The sequence below is a fragment of the Brachyhypopomus gauderio genome, chromosome 8 (assembly GCF_052324685.1).
Source record: "Brachyhypopomus gauderio isolate BG-103 chromosome 8, BGAUD_0.2, whole genome shotgun sequence".
In the NCBI taxonomy this organism is placed as follows: domain Eukaryota; kingdom Metazoa; phylum Chordata; class Actinopteri; order Gymnotiformes; family Hypopomidae; genus Brachyhypopomus; species Brachyhypopomus gauderio.
Genome location: NC_135218.1, coordinates 16,863,535 through 16,886,512, shown reverse-complemented (window position 1 = coordinate 16,886,512; position 22,978 = coordinate 16,863,535). Strand labels below are relative to the sequence as shown.

At 40.8% G+C, this 22,978-nt stretch overlaps 1 protein-coding gene across 2 annotated transcripts in view; it reads right to left on the bottom strand.

Annotated features, from left to right (window-relative positions):
* The window catches only part of lrrc7 (leucine rich repeat containing 7), an 87,119-nt gene extending 64,141 nt beyond the window's left edge, over positions 1-22,978 (bottom strand). Inside the window, exons 1-3 of one of the 2 annotated variants that reach the window (XM_077015004.1) lie at positions 22,703-22,978; positions 21,432-21,532; positions 7,012-7,291 (exon numbers count right to left, since the gene is read on the bottom strand). The gene's annotated coding sequence lies outside the window, so the exon portion shown is untranslated. The remainder of the gene's footprint in view (positions 1-7,011; positions 7,292-21,431; positions 21,533-22,702) is intronic. The other variant, XM_077015003.1, reaches the window with a different exon arrangement.

Genomic DNA, 22,978 nt, shown 5'->3' with positions numbered 1-22,978 from the left:
TCAGGAGTGTGGTGAGGCATGTGGAGGCCATATACACTACTGAGTCACATTGCAAGTTAGTGTTTTGAAATTAATTCAGACGGGATCAGCCTGTGATTTTACATTTTTTACTTTGATTTTCAGTGTGATGTTAAAATCCAAGCCTGATGTTCAAGGTTTCTGCTGACCAATGTTATGTCATTAGGTTTTAAATGAAAAAAATTCCGTATAGTATGACAAGGCTATCGTGGTTTCCTGTTCATTGTGTTGTTTTACTTTAATTTTGTTGGTTGTGCCTTCCTTATTTCTAGCCTCCACGTCCTACATCCTACATCCAGCTGTTCCTGGTTCCTGGTCATTAGTCTGCGTATGTAAACCCCGTGTTTCGGCTCCCCATGGCCCGTCACTGTTATAATCCAGTTGGTTGTTATTCCTCTGGTGTCCATGTGTTTTTCGTTTGTTAAATCGTGTGTTACCCTGCACTGGTTGTTATCATGTACTAGCCTATTTCGTTGTTTAGCTCCTTGTGTATGTTACGTACTAGTCGTTCATCTGCCCTGTGACCATTTCATGAAAGTAATTCCCCTCAGCATTTGTGTTCACCTTCTCTCCACAGCCCGGCATTACAGCTTAACTGTTTTGAGTTTGTTAATGAGGTCTGCAGTCGTTTTAAATTCCTTTTAGTACTGCAGTTTGATTGGTTGCCACCACATGCAGAGAGAGCCTTGCACTCTTCCGCCTCAATTTCCAATGAAAAGTTTCTGTTTGATATGGCCAACTGATATAATCCAACAAAGATGAAATGTACATTAATAGTTTTTTAATAAATAATATCGCATTGTTGGGCACAAACTTCATATTTTTTGTAATAGATATTTTGTAATATACGTTAAAAGCACTATATTAGCTTATGCAGACCCACACTGGGATTCTACAAGAGGCAAAATTAATTTGAAAAGAAATGTTTAGCATGTCACTGCATATCTTGGCTTATCGCAACTGTCTGAAGCAGGCTTGTTAATCACTTGACTGTCTGCCAGGGCAATTCTATTTGGCAAAGCCATGCTCAGAGTATTCCAGCGCTCTCTCTGGGGCGCTCTGCAATGTCACTATCTCGGTGCTCTTTTGCTATTGTTTAATGATTAGATGAATGTTTTTTCCTTTCAGATAACAACGTTGCCCTCTTAAAGAGCAAGTGTGCAAGCTGAACCACCCTCTGATTAGTTCAGCCATTAAGAAGGAATGGATCAATATTATAAACCATCAGCAGCCAACGCAAGAACTTCTACCTTTTATAGAAATAAATATTGGAAATTGATATTTAAGTCCATTAATTTGTTAATATGTAACAAATTGGTGCTCTTGGTCACTATTAAGTGAACTATAGTGTATTGAACATAGTAACCAGTAATTATTTAGTAGCCACTGATACAATAAATTGGCATATATTGGAATATTCATGGCCCTTATTGCCTTATATATATAATCTATTGCCTTTGATGAAATAAAATAGTAAAGTCCTTATCTCTAGCACCGTATCCACGGTTTATAACCATCAGTGTGCTATTCCAAGGTTTAATAAACCATTTAAGATACTCTTGGAAACAACTGTCACACTATACTTACCAGGACAGTCTCTGTCCTGGATTTAGCTTATAAGTAACAAGTAGATGCTTCTTTTTTCATAACATCCTTGTTAAATATATCAAATTCAACACTTACTTATACTAACTATATGTACACTTTGTATTTTCGGTAACCTCAGGTTTAGGGTAAACAGTGTACTATTGGAATATTATATGTCAGTGATCTTAAATGTCAGCAAATTAAAACACAACAACCAAAAAATAATAATATAATAATACACATTTGGTTTTAAGTCAGTATTTATAACTAAAATCCTGCTGCAGCAACATTATAGCCTCAATTCCAACCCCCCAAATATAACAGCAGTCAAACATAATCGTTATGAATGTATTTTTCATTCATTATAATGCAATTTATTGTGTTTTCAGTAGGATTAATCTGGTGGTACAGGTGATTTATACATTTCCTGAAAGTTGGGCAGGAAACTTGCAGGGATACCCCCTCATTGTGAAAGAGACCCATGGGGGCCATGCTGCTATAATTAAGGCTGGGCGTCTGCTGTGGAGGGCTATATCTCACAGCAGCGTAGCCAGACGCAGCCAAGCTGAGCGTGGCAACAGGACAGTGAGGCCTCTCTTCTAGACAAGGTGTTGATGTGTGAGTACCACACAGGCCAAATCCAAATGACATAAAGCGAAAGGACCCAAATGTATGACTCAAAACTGAAGTGTGACTGTTGTTATTTTTTCATAAATATTCCACCCGTCTAACTGAGATTGAGGCAACTGAGGCAAGGTGCCTGTATATTTGTACAAAAACACCACGTTACATGAAGCACCTTTTAGCAATCTTGCTTAATCTGTGATCAACAAGACTATAAATTGTGACGAGCAACCTCACAGGTTCTTATAGTTACTAGTGGGCAGAAACGTTAGTTAGTTAGTTAGAAACGTTAGTTAGAAACGTGAGACCCAATTTGGGTAGCGGGAGCAGCCATGGAGACCTGGAGCGGTTTGTGCAGCCTGTAATGGATTGACTAAGCATGATGGATTCAGATGGCCTATTTCTCACTTGCTGTTGAGATGTCAGTAAACACAGCCATCAAGAGCTCCGTAGTGCACGGTGATTTAGTACACGTTTATTGTGGAATCAAGAGAAGTGAATCAACTTGATTGTATGCACCACATAGGGTATGCACCACATAGGGTGGAATAAGTCAGTACGTTTTATCACGTGTGCTAAGATGCTCTCCATTTAATCAAATTCCACTGTATTGTCCAATGTACTGAACAGTATATGAATCTATTTAACAAATACAGCATGCCCATTTATCATAATTGCTTATAAACAGTCACTAGACCAATCAGTTGCCAAGATGCCCTAAAGGTAATCCTAACAGAGTAAAGTCACCCCAGCATCAGGAGGAACTACAGGGCATGGTTTGGTCTGTATTTACAATGCAATGATGTGAGCTTAACTGCATTTTGAGTTTTGCAATGTGACCTGTAAGCTCTTCCAAATTTGTCTTTGTGGATTATACCTTCAGCACGTTATGAATTACACCTACAGATTTTCAATCTTCATTGGGAAAAGGGAGGAGGTGGGGGGGGGGGGGGGGGGGGGGGGGGGGGGGGGGGGGGATCAGCAGGCCATATGTTACCCACATAAGCTGACATGGTCTACATCATCCAGCAGAGAGAACCATGAAAGTTGCTAAAGATGGTCCGATCAGCCGTGGCCCAGAGACTGAGTGGGTGTCCGAGTGAGTATCCCGGACAGACTGGGGCTGCACCACCTACCACATCCACTCTTCAGGGACCCCAGACACTCTCTCTCCTCTCAGCTCTACTGCAGCCCAGCTCTGCTCCATCTGTCGCCGTTGCCATGGCAACAAGTCTCATTCATCTGCATAGAACCACAGAGGGGAGATCTTCTGCTCTGATCTGTCGGCATGAGTCAACGCCGTCTCCGTCTTGGCTAACTGGAAGAGTCGTTTAAAAAATTGTGACCGGCCATAATTAGCTTATCAGCTATATGGAAACCACTGCAAATTGTGATTCACGTTCATGGCCATAATGTCATGAACACTGTATGTCCAACTCTGATTGTCAGCCATTTAAACCGCAGAACTGGGTACAGTAACATCTGACAACTCTTAGGCACTATCAAGTTAACGGAGCATTATGGGTAATATATATATATATATATATATATATATATATATATATATATATATATATATATATATATATATATATATATATTCATATGGAGGGAGAAGATATGATGAGGAAGCTAACATCATGTAACATCATGATTTATGACAGACTGAAATCTTCGGTAAGTTTTCATATGTCGGGTACAGTTAGTAACATGCTTATATAGTCCTTTGCTGGCATTTTTTCAAATGTCACAACATTCAGAGCTGATAGAATCTAGTAGATGTCACAGCAGGAATTTGATCTCAAAGGTAGACTATTCCCTTAGGCTCTCTTCAGTTGCAGGAAACTGAAACCGTGACTCAGCCAGGCTGCATCCTTGGAGACCGCAGGGTAAGGTCAGGGGTCAAAGGCCATGTGGAGCTGCCATGAAGAGACCGCGATGAAGACAGTCCACACATCAGTCTTACGAGACTAGTGCAACTTGTCCAACCCATTCTGTAACAGACAAATCCTCCATAGATGGAGGCGATGCTGCTGATTGTAGCTGATTGTAGTTGATTGTAGCCTTCCTTCCACATATCTGCTTCATCTGTCGTACAACCCTCTCCACGAGATAAACAATAAAGCTTATCTCCTGCCTCTTCAAACTATGATATAGGAAATGTTCTATAATCTTTTCTCTTACAGCCACCAAGAAGCATAGCGTAATCTCCATAATAGAAAGAGTGGGTGAAGTGAGTGTAAAATGTTGATAAGTCCCCAGTCTGTCATTGCAATGCTTTCAGTCATTAAAGTGGACACTGAGATTTAATCATGCCTGTGGCTGATTAGTGAGCACATGTTAGGGGACTACAGCAAGGTGCTTCCTGGGGAGGCTGAACTACTGATGGATGTAGATTAGTGTCAGCTTACATTTTCTATACTAGAGCCTCTATTAACTTTGGTGAATTCACATTGCGGTATTTACCTGTTTTTGCATTAATTAGTGATCTAAGAATTATGCATATAATTATGTATCTAACATTTTTCATTTATATCACAGTGGTGTTTAGTTACATAAAGCTGAAGGACATACACAGATATCTATAGATTTATAGATCTATAGAAATTCTGAACAACTCTCAGCTGTGTTGAGCTGAGGTCTGTCATGGCACCTAAAGCTCGTCCAGTGGCTCGTCCGGAAGGAAGAGGCCACCACTCTGCCTTCTTCATGACTCTGTGGTTATTAGATTCACTAGAAAACAACAGCTGGCTCATGTCTGAAACATGCTCCCCTTTTCCAAATGGGAAGGCTGATTCCACGGCTACGGCTCTGTGTCTCCAGTGGCATTGTTGCCTAGAAATCAAGGCTATAGATAGCTCACAGCTCACAGCACTGAAGCAGCTGCCCGAGACCTTAAAGCACCAGGAATCAGTGCGAATGGTAGGCCGTGGCATCCAAACGATGCCACAATGAGACAGCATCAGTCCCACAATGTTGTCATGTACCATACAATTGCACATATGTCATTATATATTTTCGATGTGGCTTCTTGGGACTTTGGTTCCATATTCATCATAATGTGTGACACATCTTAATGTCAATATAGCCTAATCTGATTGACATCTGTCCAGGATTCTCAATTAGGCTGTCACCATGGAAACAAAGTGTTGCCTAATTATGCATGCAGAATTATCAGCATGCAATCAATAATCTAGACTGAGAGGAGAGACCTGATCGAGTGAGAATGAAACCAAACCAATAGCCTCCTTTTAATTTTAATAAAACCAAGCCACTTCACAGTCACTACACAAATTCACACTTGCTTCAATCAGGCAAATTAACCTCTAGTATAAAAAATGACTCCACTTGCAAATCCGTCAAAGAATTCAAGTGTCAAAATGCGCAATATGACAAACGCAGTCGCTCTAAGCCAAACTCTTCAAGCAGCCTTTAGGACAACAATTACCGCAAACAGGACGTCTGCTGGTGAGCACTTCACGCTCGGCTCCCTTCCTGTGTGTGTGTGTGTGTGTGTGTGTGTGTGTGTGTGAGAGAGAGGGCAGCGCAAACTCACTGTCCTCACCCTCCTCCCTCGTCCCCGAGGGCCACAGGGAAGGTGCTAATGAGAACACCTGGTCAAAGAACTGAGAGCGAGAACTGTTCCTGAGACCGTCCATTACGTTGCCTGCTCAGCTTCATCACACGGGCCTATTCCAGGAACTCCACTGTACACAATAGACACGCCTTCTACGCCAAGCTGATGATAAAACCCTGTATTCACGACAAGTTAAACTAACACCCTGTCAAGGTAGCAGCTCAGAGACAAACTCATTCTTAATTTTCTATGCAACACTAATATTTATACACAAAAGGGTTACAGTTGAAAATGTAATATACATTAAGATAATTTATAATCGGCATGCTCTAATTAGTACTGTGATTTTACCCAGGTAGGATGGGTTATATTCATAATTTTGATTCATATAGGCAGGATGTGCCTGTTTTGTTTTTTTTTTTTTGGAATAATGCGCCTCACTCCAGAGAACCTGAAGAGGTACCTCACAACATTTGTCGTTCTCTAAATTGTCTCCACTCTTGTTATTTCACACCCAAGGCAAAATGTAAAAGTAGTGAAAGTGGTGAAACCGCCTAATGGCATCTTAGACTCCCCACAAATCCAGACCTCTCCCTTTGGAGACCAACAAATTGAGACACTGGCTGGCAGCCACAAAGAATGACATTTAAGAGGAGGTCTCTGGAAAAAAATCTTCCCTGTGCTAGAATTTACATTTCACATCTGCTGCAAAATTTCATCCTGCATGAGACCTTGCTGCAATGTCTCTCTGTACATCACAATTGTTGCATGATTACATAAAACGCTTCCACATGTTTGGTCTAAAAGGGAGGCCAGAAGTTCAATGACAGCATTGTCTGAATCATATCTACATCACAGTCCACTTCATATGAGCACTCAACCATTGAATAGATTTCAATCAAGCGATCAAATTATACACTCAGCTGCACTGTATCAGTGTTGGGTTGAGATATAGGCACAGCTATGGGCAAAAATGGAAGTTCTCTCTAGGGTGACACCCTAAGACACTATACGGCAAAAATCAATAAACTTGATTTGTCTAATCTATGTCTTTGCTTCTTAAATGAAATGTTAGGAATGCAATGATAAATTATTAAACTACCCAAACAGCACTTATAATATTGACTTTACATAACGATACCAACGGGCTCTTTGATCCTAATAGCAGACCCATAACAATTACTTTCACAATTTACTTGACTCACCAATGAAGAAATGGGACAGCCTGTAGAATGTTTCGAAGCCTGCACTCCGATACAGAGACCAGCGCACACAGAGCCTCTGTCGAGTTTTACTGGTATGTGAGGAGAACTGTCCAGTTCCTCGCTGTGCATTCACTCTGGTTGACCTGCCACATCTTCAGCCTCTTATCCAAATCCTGCCAGCCACTACGCTCTGATGAGATGTCCAGTTAGATCATCCATGACCCTGCCCTCAGTCCTGACCCTGGGACCAACAGAGGTCTCCTCTGGAATCCCCGCCAGCCTGGAAAATTAAGGTTAACACAGCAGGTTATTCCTCTTGAAAGAGGTCAGAAGACAGAAGGAAACAGTCTGGCAATACAATAATACAATACAATAATACTCCCCTCCACCCCACCTCCCAATACACCAACACAGACTTACGAATGCACTAACATGTACTATGTGTTAGAGATTGATTGCTTTCCTATCAAGCTATATAGGCAGAATTATAAGAGCAGTGTGTAATAATAAGACGTTTAATACAGTACAGTACTTCAAAGCGAGACAATATATGCATATATTTTAGAATGCACAAATTATACTGTAATTAATAATGTATAAAATGCATACAAGGTTCACAAAATCTAAAAATCAAAAAAATCTGACATAAAATCCAAATGAAGCAGTAACTGAAGATTGTCATTACACACTGGATAATGGAGACGCCATAAGACATGAGCAATTTTGCAAATGTGTTCATGCTGACACTTATAAACTTAATGAATACAAGATAACTACAGCTCTCCAGTGAGGAGGATCTGAGTCCTCAGCTGTGCTTGGTGATTCACTGTTGTTCATCCCATTGTTGACATTGCTAATTTTCCACATATCTTCAGGATGCCACAATTTAAAAACTTGGCCCTAGTGCAGTGCCTGAGGCCTTGTGTGTGATGCTAGTCCAATACAGGAATCTCAGGACAGGACACTATGCTGCCCCTTCAATAATCCATGCGTTCGTCAAAGGTTCTGACCATGTGATGCCATGAGTCATAGCAGTGCAATAGAATTTTGGGAAATTGCTTTTAACCTCAGCATGAATATAAAAGGGGTTATGTGTGTGATGTCAGCGCCACTCCAAGATGCAGCTATTTGTAGATATGTCCTTAAAAACCCAGTCCCAGGATCTAAACCAGCTGCTATTTGCATTTCCATTCAGAAGTAGTGGAACAAATCTGTTGAAAATTTGAGTGATAAAATGACGCTTATGAAAAAAAGCATCTTCTTTTGTATATAATTTTAAAGACATTAGTCTTCATTACTGGTCTGTCTTTAAGAAACGTTTTCCTGAGAGAGCCGAAGCAGTTTCCAGGGCAGGCCCCAGCAGGCTTACTCTACCTGAGGTTCTGATCATCAGGTACCGGTGCAAGTGACTGGACATCCACGCACTCCCAAGGTACACGGGGGGTTCGGGCCAAACACATCTGGACAGAAAATGGCTAAAGCCCGACTTCTGAGAGAGGAGTGTAACTGGGGCTAGAAGTCTGAGCTTGATGTCATGTGTTGTTTAGGTTTTCCGGATGTGGAAGGGATGAGGATGCATGCGCTGTCTGGGTGGAGCATGTGGACTGAAGCTTAATAGCAACTCCATCACTATAGATGGAATTTTACCTACAGAGGCCATTTTACCTGCATGTTAGCAAACTCAGGGGAAGAACCACAGAGCATGTTTATGAAACAGCACTTTTGTGTGCAGTCTGGAAAACTGAATTTTTAGCAATTTATGATAGAGGCTACATCTAATACTGCGGATGAAATCATTTCTGTTTTAACATAACTGAGTAATTTTCATTTAAAACTGAAAATTACTCAGCCCTGTTTGACAGAGGACTGGGAATTCACGCTGAAACAAAAGCCCTGTGGTCAAAGTCAAACAACATCAGAGTTAAAGAAGCAGCAAAGCAACACGGACAGGGCGGCCCCTCGAGCGAGCCACTCTGGGTTCATTCAGAGCTCAGAGGCGTCTTCTTGCCCTCGGTCCAGGCCTGGCACAAACGAAACAGATAAATGACTTAAGCACCAAGAGGGAAAAGTGGAACAACTGTCCCCCAGGTGCTCCATTTCTGGGATGTACCATTAGCGCCGTTTCCGCAGAGATACATCAAACGCTAAAATGCTAAGGCGTACATGTTTGCTGTGGAGAGTGGGGAGATGACGCGTGGTCGCCCCAGTCGGTTGGCCATGGCCCACGTCAGAACAGTGAGAGTGAATGATGTTGCCACCCAGGGACGGGAATGGGGGGGCTCCCTGAGTCACTAAAGTGCTCCTTCAGGCACTAAGTGAAGGCGGTATGGCCTCGCACAGAGCTGATTTCATCTGGGCACCTGCCTGCAGCAGTTCTCTACCTACCAAACAAAAAAGATATGATGGGGGTTTTGAGGTTTGTGTTTGAGACAGAGAGGTCCTTTGTGTTCAGAAAAATTTATGTAATATCAGAAAGAAGTACATTGGCACTTTTTTATCGCGTATGTAACTGCAGACACTTTGTGTGGGTGTGCTCACCCGTGTCTTTTGGTAATTAACAGGGTATATGAGGTACAAAGATCTACAATGTTTTCTTCTTTTTAATTTTCTTTCAGTAAGTGTCTATAACGCTTTTGGCAAAATTACTTCGAAATGTTCAGTGCTAGAATCACAAATAAACAAATCTGATGCTTAAATCCATGCATAACCTAGAAACATTAAGCTTATCCTGTACCAAAACGTGAACCATTATGAAAGATGTCTTTAAAATTCCATGCCACCATAATATGTCCTTCATGTTCACATAGTTAGATATTTGGACAGGTGTAAGCAACTAAACAGTCTTGCACAGTGGGATCAAACTTCAAGATACACATAATCTTGATTTTACCTGTGCAGTCATTACATGCGTGACCAAAGCTGCCAAGGCCCTCACGTGACAAACCTCACGTGAAAAACTTATCCTGATGTTATGAATCTCCTTCAAATAGGAGATAGTCTGGCGTGAGGGAAAGTAATATTAGATAGTCTCTTGGTGAAACCCAGGGGGTGTCCAAGCATCCCAGACTGCCTTTCACTGGCCTACTTTGATATTTCTGGTGTCCCTGCATTTTCCTACTGCAATGGTTTTGCGGTACACTCATCAAATGAGCCCTTGGAAGAAATATTTTAAACCACAACAGAGGCAAATCCTATGATGGAGAAGAACATGATCCATCATGTAAATGACTGCTTGCCCTGCTCAGATCACTTAAGCAAGTCTTTTTAACATGTAAAGCACAATCTGATTTACAACATGATCTATGTCAGGTAGCCAGCCATGCAAAAGTAGAATGCAACATAAATACACTTATATTGAATACAGAACAAATTTAGACAGTAAATTCTATTAACTGGACTTGGTGTTTATATACAGTGCATTTAGGGTATATTATATAACCCTTTCAAATCAGCAAACAACATATATAGTTTTATAAAGCTATTTGTCAGAAGTTTAGAGTATTGTGAAGGATTTGCAGGGACGCAAACTCTCTTGCACATAGAGAGCAATTATAAGGTACAAAACGTAACAGCAATATGTAAAACCAAAAATGTTCTTGGTTCCAACAAAACGGCAGAAAAGTCCTGGCTATTGTGAATGATGTAGGCTAGCCTTAATTCTAATACTAAAATATATATATATAAATTGATGTTGTGAACAAACAAGCGGATCTGTCTCATGGATAACACATTTGAGTTAGCTCTAAGCTAATAAAACACATTTGAGTTAAGCTAATGAAAATACATTTGGGCACAATATGTATCCCAAACCAAATGTGACAGTCCTCAACATGCTCATGTACATTATCAAGGCACTTTTTGATCTGCCAAAATCTTGACCTTTATCAGCTACATCGATCATAACAGGAAGGCTTTGATTCGCTTAACTGAATCCATGCATACTCCTTTAACTGGTGCTACCACTGACCTGAAACCAGTCTGTAATCATACCTTTAACTGTTCCTGTACACTGGGAGGAGAAGCAAGGCTCTAAGTAAAAGCTTACAATATTCTTTTTTCTCTCTTTTTTTCCAAGAAACAAATGGCTCTTTTGTCAGTGAGGGTAAACAGTTAAAATGTCATGTACATGAGGTGACAGGTAAGGGAGTGCAAAAAAAGAAGGGAGCGATCATGCCAGTCTCGGGGGAAATGGAGGATTTAATGAAGAAAGTGCAATGCAAAACCTGTGACCAAATCCAAATAAAAGATACAATAACCAGCAGTCAACTGGTACAAAGACAAGACATATATAGACAGACAAACAACCCTCAGGTGTCGGGTTCTCTAATGGGCCACGCCCACCTGTTGATGAAGGTGGCCAGCTGGGGGCCACCGTCCTGTAACACATGATCGCTAGCACGAAAGCTTAGAATAACTTACAGCCAGGATGATGACACAAAGTTGTCACTAGCAACAAAGACATTCAGAAAATAATGCTCCTGCTTAGCAACATACCAGCCAATCAAATATCAGGAAGGTCATGCAGTAAATTGGTCTCTTTGTCCTCTAAGTACATTGAAGTTGCTTACAGCAAGACATGGCCTTCAGTTATATGAGACGCTATATGTATTAGTGGAGTTGTATACCAGCTTCTGAATAAGAGAACAACAAGGTAACGTCTAATTGCCTCAGCAGGTGCATAATGGCAAATTATCTCTATAAGATAATTGTTTATATAATGACTTTCATGTGACTTTATCCAAATCAGTCATTATGCAGGTTTCATTGTTTCAGAAGTGACATACATGATAAAGAAGTGTCATGCAGTAGGCAATAGTAGTAACTTGAAAACTGGCCGCTGCTAAATTCAGAGGGAAAAATGTACCACACTGAATCTCACACTGAAATATGCCAAATTATGATCCTAGTCAGACGCAATAGTAACCCCCAAGCTAAAGTCACACTGTGTAACTGGTTGGCTAACATAATGCTGGAACCACAGCAGTTTCCAACCTTAGCACTGACCCTGCCAAAGACAACACACTACTCCACTTTTAATGGTCCAGGCTTTCACCTTGTGGCTGACTCTCCTGCTCAGGACAGTGGAGAGAAGGGGGGGGGGGGGGGGGGACTGGCACTTCTCTGGACAGTAGAGAAGTGGAGAGAAGAGAGGGGGTGGAGGTGTGGGTGGTGCAGACAGGCCCTTCTCCGGACAGTGTAGAAAAGGGGGTGGGGGTGGGGGTGATGGTGGGGGGGGGCGAACTGGCATGAGTGATGTTTGCAGGAACTGATTAAGCACGTGGGGTCAGGAGGAAGAGACCTGATTAAGCACGTGGGGTCAGGAGGAAGAGACCTGATTAAGCACCCGGGGTCAGGGGGAAGAGACCTGATCAAGCACGCGGGGTCAGGAGGAAGAGACCTGATCAAGCACGCGGGGTCAGGGGGAAGGCTCCTCCTCTGTGCCGCAGCGCTCTTGGGGAGGGGAACGGAGAGAGGGGGGTTTATTTGTGACTTCACACAGAGGCACTGCCTGAGTGGGCTGATAAGCAGTCATGCTACACCGGGTTGCCATGGAAACTGCAGGGGAACGAAGGAAAAAGTGCAAGACAGCGGCTGTGAATTAAGTTCTGTCATTTTATCACCTACTGTGGAGTACGGAGTGGAAAGCATGCAAATTGTGAGGAGACACTAAAGCAGTGACTTTAGGTTTTAATGCTTACTGTTTAAAGCTTGTGACATTTGTCAAGTAACTTGCTGTGTAAGTACCACTTTTCAGGCACTACGAAGAATCTTTTTTTATTGGTCTCTAAGGTGCCTGTTTCCTTCCCAACTTTACGTTCCTCCACTCAAAGACAATAAGACGCAGAAGCCGTGGCCAGAGAGCACGTGTGCCCGTATCCAAGGCAGGGAAGAAGGAAAGCGCTGCTATGGCATGGCCGCTCCGGCCAGGCCGCTCCGTCTGGACACACACATCATAATGCAGGTGGTGTGTATAAACAGCACTGCTGAGTTCAAAACGCACCCATGGCTCCATCTGCTGAGCAGAGACGTGCAGAGGTGAGCGCTGTGCTGCTACACCGCTCCAACCACCAACACTGCCCTTCAGCTGGGGATACTCCATCCGGACTATCCACCTACAGTCCCACACCAGTGCGGTCTCTTTCTGAGGGATATGCTTTTCAGTCATTTAATGACTCCATTAATGTGGTAAATCCTGAGGTGGATACACCAAGGACGTTTTCTATAGCCCTGATAGCACACAGGCCTGCTGGAGGCAGAGGAGGTCCTCATTAATCCACACAGCAACCCGCACTCATCAGGTTGATTAGCTCAGCTCGGCCTCCATCTCCAATTAAATATGAGGAGATTTATGACGATTAGACACGGCATGTATAGAAAATGGAAAATTGTTTTTTTTTTCCCATATGAGGAAAGATGCTCTTTACAGCTTCACGATTTTCACAAATTCTTACATGACATTTATGAGACCAGATCCAGTGATCTGAAGCAGAATGTTCATTGTGCTAAAAGATACATGACATTATTGTCAGAATTATTATGTAATTGCCTAGTAACATGAATAATTCAGAGAGAACAATTACCAATATGCAGGTTTAAGGCCCTGATTTGTCCAACCTCTGTATTCTGATTAGAATGTTTGAATACACATTAAGATCCTCCCTGTAGAACAAAGAAGAGCAATCAAAATGAATAAACCTCCAAAGTAATTGGAAGTACCTATTTCACTGTGAGAGACAATGCTTCAGATTCACTGAGTAAATGGAGAGGAATACATCACAGTGCATCTCAAGGGCTGGATCAAACAAGCCCTGACAGCATGGGACTGCACTGCACATCCTGTTACAGACCACCTGCCCTCTCCCATGCTCTTAAAACATTTTAACTAAGAAATATTCTCAGGTTTGACTTGATTGTAAGGACCTGTGTCTCCATAGTGCAAATATGTCAGTTAGTTATTTTAATTATTCTATGCTCAGATCATACAATATGTAAAGAAAAACAGCGAACTTTGATTTAAAAAATCAAATTAATTAATTATTGCATCATCACAGATACTAAACAAACTACCTCACAGAGAGACTAACGGAGCGGAGTGGTTGGCTTTTGGATAAATCCCGTTCTTACATAACTACATTTCAGTTTTAGAGAGAGCCATACTAAGTCTGATGCATCAAACTTTTTATAACTTCTACAACTGAAAAGGACATGAACAAAAACAAGATTTAAACAAGTGGAGCAAAGATCCGAAAAACAACTGAAACTAAAAAACTAAATTTTAAACAAAAAATATTTTGAAAGCATTTTTTAAAAATGTGACATTATGCTACTTTAAATAGTTACACACAATAAAAACAATATACAAAACGTATGCATAAAAGAGACGTACACAGCCAGATTGAATGTCATGTTGGCTAGACCCGCAGGCCGACACTGGGATGCTGGGACAATAAACGAAAACAAACCACAAGGAGGTTTCTCATGTCCACGTCCAGGCTTTTGTTTTCACACAGACGACACCCAGCCGCCTGGCCGCATCATTTAGATAGCCTCATTAGCATATGTAATGTCGTGCACAAAAAAAAAAAACAGACGAATATTCATATAAACAGATGGTATTTGCTGGTCAAACATTGGTCGTTAGGTGGAGATTTAATGAGAGAGAAGAATCGAGGCATAATTACCCTCCTCGGTTTACAGCGTCAAGAATGGCTTTACTGACAGCTCAGGAGAGATACTGAGTGCAGGTTAAGAAAGCTTGTTTGACAGGTCCTGAGTAGATGATTTACATATGGATTAGCATTAGCATTAGCAATGCAACATTAAGCCAGTAAGTTTCCTTTTTCAGTGGCTCAAGTCATTTTAACACTAGATTGAGGAGTGTTGTTCAAACACACATTGTACTTCTCTTACCTTATAGAGGTAATTTACTACAACATACTCATGAAGACAGTAATACATTAGCCTTATTCTAAATTGCTACGATCAATGTCTGATAGCTGATGCACTCTAAGTGAATGTTTCTGAAAGAGCATTTAATCTAAAATCCATAATAGGAAATATGAGCACTAACATGGAGCAAAAATATCAAATGATGCAATCATGGTTTTATAAAGGTAAAAATTTGCATGCCATGGCACTGTGGTAAACGTCAGCATTTGGTATTTCTTTACACCACAGCAATAGATTTGTAAATTATTTTAAATTAATGTTCTGATATTCAAAGGGTCCATGAATATTCAAGTGATCTATGAATATTTGAGCACTGTGTAAACTGTGCAAGGTCGGCGCCTGTTTGTCTGATGAGTGAATATAGAATCTTTAGTAATGAGTTAATTTCAGCAGGTACGTCAAGAAAGACATGCACTTCAGACTACCATTCTGAAGGGACAGTGGAAGGAGATACAGAGAGATATCAGGAATCACAACGCATTCCAGTCACATGTCTCCACTCTCTTCTCGTCTACGTGCCTCTCCTCCCACGACCAGCCTGGCTCCTGAGTGTTTTAATCAGGAACTGTGAATTAGAATATGGAGGGTTGTTTTGCCCATGGTCCCCTCAAACTGGATGGAAATCCACTGCAACGGGACACAGTTGGCACAACAACATGCAATTAGCTGAAACCAATACTGAGATGCAATTAGTACTATAGTCCTGAGATGATATATGCCTGTAACAAGCAGGCATGCATTGTATATTGAGGTGGTGTTCAAATCCAGACCTTGAATCCAAACCCAGTCCTGGATTTTGTAATCCCTTGGATCTGATTAAATGACTCATGTGGGTTGGCCACTTTGTCATCACACCTGATTCCTAGAGAAAGGGAGAGTGGAAAACCTGTAGGACCTGGAACTGAAGGACTATTAGTTGAATACCTCTGGTATATACTGTATCATCCTTCATTTCTAAGGAGAATTAATATAGAATTTGTGGTATAAGGGTGGGATTTTCCTTTCAGCTCTAAATTACAGTGCTTCAGCTTCTTCAGAAAATATCTTCTTGTGACAAGGGCTCGCTGCATCTCATGTCCAGAACGGAGAGACGACTTTAATACTGCCAAGGTTTTTGCCTACATTATTCAGTAATAAACCATTCCAAGTCTGACATCTGTGCTCTGTTTGGGTATATGAGTGAGTGAGGGAGTTAGTGAGGGAAGGAGTGAGGAAGTGAGTGAGGGGGTCGGTGAGTGAGGGAGGGAGGGAGTGAATCAGTGAGTGAGGGAATTGGTGAGGGAGTGAGTGAGTGCGTGGGTGAGTGAGCGAGTGAGTGAGATAGTGAGGAAGTGAGTGAGTGAGGGAGTTAGTGAGGGAGTGTGGATGAGTGAGTGGGTGGGAGTGAAAGCAACACTGCAGCTTCAGTTCAGCAGCAGGCTTCACTCCACTAAGGGCTCCTGCATCCATGCGGCAGGGCTCTGCTCTCGCTGCAGTGGAGCACAAATGGAAGTCCCTGCACTTGCGTGGGCAGGGCACGCTCTTCCACTGCACACGCCCACACGCTGCTCCAACCAAAGCTCATCTGTAGGCTGAAAAGCCAAAATGTTGCAAAGAAAGAAACGTTGCAGTGAAAAAAATAATCCATTGGATTTTCTCGGTTGATCTATGTACATCCGTTCCACAGGATTTTTTTTGCCTTAACAATGCTGTTCAAAATGTGTTGTTTCGACTTTGCATTTCAGTCCTCTTCTGAATTTAAACCTTAATTTATTTATTTGAATGCATGTGATCTGCTTTGGTATATTTGACAGAAGCTCATTAGCTTTGTTCAGTGTGGGAATACAGAGAGAGAAGGAGAGAGAGGAAGAGAGAACAACAGAGGCATAGAAAGAGAAGGAAGGTAGAGAGAGAGACAGAGAAAGAGAATGCAAAAGAGGGCAATGTTGCATATTCATAGCTCAACACAATTCTGCTATGATGATCATGGTACAGGCTGGGGGGTCTCCCTTCTGGAGCTTTCAAATGGAGTCAGTAACCAAACCAGGCCAAATTGAAAATATAAATAAATAAATAAAATACACGCAGTATACACACTCTCGCCAACGTTGACAAATCAAAGGGTGAAAGCGTGGGTGTTTGAGCTTTCTCTGGCTTTCTACAGCAGACACACTGCAGTACACTTCAGGCCCTTTTCACAGCCGACAGGAAACAGAGCGTCCTACATAAGGAACAGGAAGTGTCTATGGAAGCCGGACATGGTTGCTGAAGGGCTCACCTGGGTACAGGAGTGCAGTGCAGCACCTTGCCTTGTTGCTGAGCTGCAGGTTTGAATTTCTCAGCCAGTCTGGCAGGCAGGCGCAGTGTGTTAGGTTGTGCCAAACCCACAGTTGTAGGTGATAATCATAATAACTAATAATGTGCTAAAGCTTCAGCTCTGTGCTGTGTGTGAGTACAAGTGTGTGTGTGCGTGTGTGTGTGTGTGTGTGTGTGTGTGTCTGTGTGTGTGGGCTGGCCTCTTTGCAAAGAGAAGATGCTGTACCATGGAAACCTGTGCAGATATTCATGGCTAATTATGCAGCGACCCGCTGACAGATATGAGTGTGAAGAAGCACCATGGAATTAAACTGCCAGTTCCAGTGGCCTCCATTTTCTACTCCACTACAGAAACAGAAAGAGGGAGAGAGGGAGAGAGGGAGAGAAAAGCACTCTCACATCTATACAAATGGTATGACGTCACTAGACTGCTGCACATCCTCAATTTAAATGCCTGTAAACTAAAGCTTAGAACTTAAAGTAATAGGAAAGATAAACAAAATGTAAGCATTCATTTGCCATTTGCCAAATGACATGGTAGCATATATTCTGAAACAAATTACACTGGTTAGCTCAAAGATAAATAATTTCTATCCCCGTCTACAGCTACTAAGACAGTGATAAATTACATTATTCCCAAAGACATTTGACTAAAAAAAGGCCCAGACGTTGCACAAAAATGTAGCAGCAACAGTCTGTGCACTTAACCTGAATCTGCAGGCACACATCACTGTTGTGAGTAAGCAAGACTTAAAGGCCCATGTTAATTCAGAACCAAAGCCCGTTGCTACAGCAGGAGGACGAGGAGCATACACTGATTCATTTACAATATCAGTTTAAGTAACAAATTACAACACACACAGAAATGGAAAGAGTTCACATCAGGACTTAGCATTATGATCTGGAGTTATTTTTATTTAATAAAAAAGGTAAATGATATAAAACAAAGACTGTAGAAAAGGTAGTGTACAGGTTTGTGGTAAATATTGTAATTGTCACTGTAACTGCAGTTTAAATTGTGATTATGCTCTACAACTTATGCAGCAGGTGCATCTTCCTGATTCATGTACTAAACAGCAACCCAATTTATTTTGGCATGAAAATAATTTGATCAACTGTTTCACTTGCTTCTTGCACACATGTAAAGAGAGCTTTATGCATATGATATTTAAATTCTTCATACATGAAAACATGACACAGTTAAAAATATATATTTTGTAATTCCTGCCAGATTAATGGGACATCTGTGGCAAACATGGGTAGAATTCCCCTTTTTTACATCAGATTTGTATGACCATTTTATCATAACAACTTTCGATATGTTATAAGATTCTACGAATATCTTACCCTAAACCTCAACTTTAAATCTAGTCCTGAAATTTGCAACCCCTGATGTAACTGAATGTCACCTCACCTCCAGGCCTGTGATATGACATGGCCCTCAAGGGCCATGGTCTGTTACATCTAGGAAGTCTAGTCTGATTCACAAAGAGCTGATATGGGTTTTAATTCCAAATCAATCCTGATCTTTTCTTTGCTCCAGCTGATTCTACATATGGAATAGCCATCTCCTGATTGGTTGGACTTGCAGCTATACCAGCTCCTTACAAACAAGACCGCACACTCCACATACATTAAATACCTTCAACAACTAAACTGAGGACCAGATTACATACATTGAGGACCGGATTAAATATCTTCAATAACTAAACTGAGAACCAGACTCAACATCCAGAGCTGAGTACCTCTATTCCACAGGCATGACATCTCTTGCAAAATTATTACCCTAAAGAATGCATAAATGTTGTTATGATAATATTAAAATGAGAAATAGTTTTGCTTATGAACAGTATACTAACTTGCAAAAGAAACGATTTAGTTACTCAATTAATTTGCACGTTGAACACACAAGTAATCCGTATGTGTGCACACTACTGAGTACATTCCTTCTCTATCACTGTGAATTCGGTAAACAACTCTTCCTGATCTTTCATGGCATATCCACGTTATGATTAAAAAAAGCTGAGGATTTTCCAAGGGACAAGTGTATGTAGGTCAGGGTGACCTAGTTGACAGAAGACCTACTTTAATCTGATTGGCTTTATCAAGGCAATCCACTCCCCTGCTCAGTAGTTCAGTTCAACCAGGTCTGTTTGGGTTTTCTTTACCCCGAGGTTCTGTGAAGAATCCATCACCATTCCAACGTGTTGAGATAAACCACTTCCACAATACTCTATTTAACAATACCCAAACAGCCACAAATCTAAAACCAGTTAGCAGGAGCCGATATCAATTTGTTGAAGAATGCAGGAAAGATAATCCATACTCCAAAGATGAAGCATTACTTACTAATGATAAAAAAGCAACCAAAAACAGCCACTGTAATCTATTTCATGTATCCCTTATGCCATTTTCCACCCTTCTGTTGAAACTCCATAGGCCTAGATAATATAGCCCTTTCTTTTTGGCCAGGCCTAGATAATATAGCCCTTTCTTCTTGGCCAGGCCTAGATAGTATAGCCCTTTCTTCTTGGCTAGATTCCCAGTCAGAACAGTCTCAAATGAATTTCAAGAGGAAAATAACTCAAGGTTTTTGTGACATTGTGAGTGACCCAGTCCACCCCACCACACCAAGGTTTCCACCTGGAAGCAAACCCTTCCCCAAAGCCTCAGTGGTCCTGTCAGTCATTATTTTGACAAGCACATAATCATCTCATAAATGCACTAATTTAGAGAACATCTGAATGTCTTCAATACAATTTTTTATCATAAATCTACTACAAAAGAGCCTGAAAGCTACACTGTCATGAGGCTTTTTCCTAAAATATCTGGCCTGTCCTTTCACTGTACCATAAATTAATGTATATTAATTACTACTCATTTAGAATCTGGGCTCTTCTGTATGAAAGATACATACAGAATGATTAGTAATTATGATAAAAATATATATATACACATTTACAATGAGTACAATGATATGTTATAACCATAGAGTATACCATCACCCAGAATGTTCACAGTTGCAGAATATGGCACACATGTAAAGAGTTGCCTTTGACAAAGAAGAGGTTAAGGAAACCATAAAGGAAAACCACCATAAAGGTGGTTTTCGCTTTAACCATGTAACTGTTACAACTGTGGAAGCTAAACCACAGACCAAACACCATGAGACGCAGATAATCCGACAGTGCAGGACCTATTTCAGCACTCGTTTACTCTAGAATTGCTCTTTCAGTTGTACATTGTCATTACTATGAAAACAATCAGCTAATTCACCTTCTCTCTATATCCAAATATTTTTGTGATGCTAAATATTGAATGTGTAGTAGAAGTACTCCCTATTACCCATTTCCTGATCAAAGTTGTCTAAACCTTTGATACTACCATTATGAAATTATAAAGAGTTTTGTAGTATCCATAGCATCCCAGTGGTTGGGATGTCATTTTTATAAAAAATATTTTAAAATGTAACAGTCGTGTTTATGCATTCAAGTATCCTTCCTGTCTGTTGCTGGAAAAATTATAGATTTAAAGTTACAGTAAGTATTTTATACATAAAGAGTTTTATGAAAAATGACAATGCGACTTTTCAACTTATCAAGATTTAGTGAATGATATAAACATTACATATTGCTAACCAAACAGAACTGAACATATAAAGGGTTAAGCAATAATTAGCCAGTTAGGATCTCTCACTCTGTGAGACAAAAGTCAAATACATTAATGTATTCCAACCAAGCCAAATAAACGTCTGTCTCAAATTAACTGAATGATTCAGCAAGGTACAAAATGTACCTAACTTCATTCAAAAATGAAATCTATGCAATGAGTTTAATTCAGAAAAACATTGCATGCAAAACCCAGACTGGGTTAGAATAATATTTACAGGAAGTCTGTCCAGGAAACAGTAAGTTTGCGATGAATGTGATAGGGTTAAAGTTAAAGAATGTGAATGTGATATGGTTAAAGTTAAAGACAAGAGAGTGTCTATCAAAAAACATTAGCAAGCTTTACATTTTATCTCCTCCACATTTATACTGATTAATGCTACTAGAAATTCCATACAATGTATTTATTCAGTTAGCATACTGATTTACTGATTGCTGCTTTTGTATTTAAATGTGATGGATCATCACCATTATAAGTACTGAGACCAAATTCACTGTATAACTTACCGAAAAAGATGTACTATGAATGCTCCATATTCAGCCAACTCTTATAGCAACGAAATCCAATCAGTATGCCAAGTCACTGCGTGGTCATTTGCCTGCAATTACTGAAATGAAACATAAGTACCTCCATATTTACAACAATTTAAACATTCACTCCTTTATTTAATTCTCAGATTGCCTTCTCTGTATTATCTTATCACACCTTCACTACATTTGGCCAAAAAAGAGCTTATTCCTAGTAACGTTCAGTCCTGAGTGCTTTATGCTACAATAAATAAATTAATTAATTAAAAGGACCACAGATCTCAGGCCCACATGAAATCAACACTGCGCTGTCCACCCACTCAGAGTTTATTTGAGCTTGGACTGGAAAGCTACAGTCCTGGGTCCCACCAAAATCCTCTTGCTGTAAATACTAACTTTGCTATACGAAATAACACATATCTTGTATATCCTTTTTAGATACAAATAAAGTTGCACTGTGCTCGTAGTCCTATTTATTCATTAATTCATTCATTTATGTAAGATACGATCTTTATCTATGTCTGAAACCAGTGCCTGACCTGCTGCAACATTTTATGAAGCATTACGATTCTCCCAGAAGATGGTTTTCAAGGATGGAGATTCTCGACTGTTACATGCACACCAAAAAGCCCAGTCATGAATGAACGAACACCTACGGGTTTATCAACTCTTGCAGTACTGTTTCATGCCCAGCTGGTGTTACATAAACATCGTAGGTTTTAAGTCAGTTTCACTGTCTTCATACTTATTATTAATTCTTAATATTTCGTCTTTGCAGCTGACATGCAGTTGTGCCTAAAACCTCACATAATATAACATCTTATAAGTGACGCCTGGGAGTTCGTTCGCCGTTGTTTTTAAATACAAATATATCCTATATTGAATAAAAGTTTTCCATGTACTGCAAAAAGCGCTTAGGAAACCTAAGGACCTTATTGAAACCCGAACGCAGGCGATGCGCCGTCGTGACTCTGAGATAAGGTGAAATATCCGCATTTCATGGTGTATGTTGAGAGCAGTACTCAAACCACAGGTGAATTGAGCATCGTGAATAGCGGCCAACTCTTTGGACCAGCAGAAAAATCACCTGCAACGTGCGCAACGTTATACTGACACACAACAGGCGTAGCCTAGTTTCGTCTGTAACCAACACAATGCAGATGTATGAACATGGACGTGCTGCTACGACGAGACAAGACAACTAAACCGCGACGAAAACACTAGCGCCCCAAACTAAAAAGTCTACTTACCGCATGGAGCAGTCGGCTCATTTTGAAGCCAAAGGCACAAGGTCACAAAAACGTTTTTTCGAAGGCAGATCGGCGTCGCCTCCTCGAAAATCCACTGGAAGCAACAAGAGATCACGTTTTCAGTGAAAAACGACAAGATTCTCACTCACATATATCATAGTGCTCCGTGGTAATTCGCATATATTGCTGGTTCTATCTCCTCCGTGTGTGCGTCGGTTCTGTTCGGTTTAATGGCTGCACTAGCGCATGATACGGTGATCCTCACACTCCTCCAAC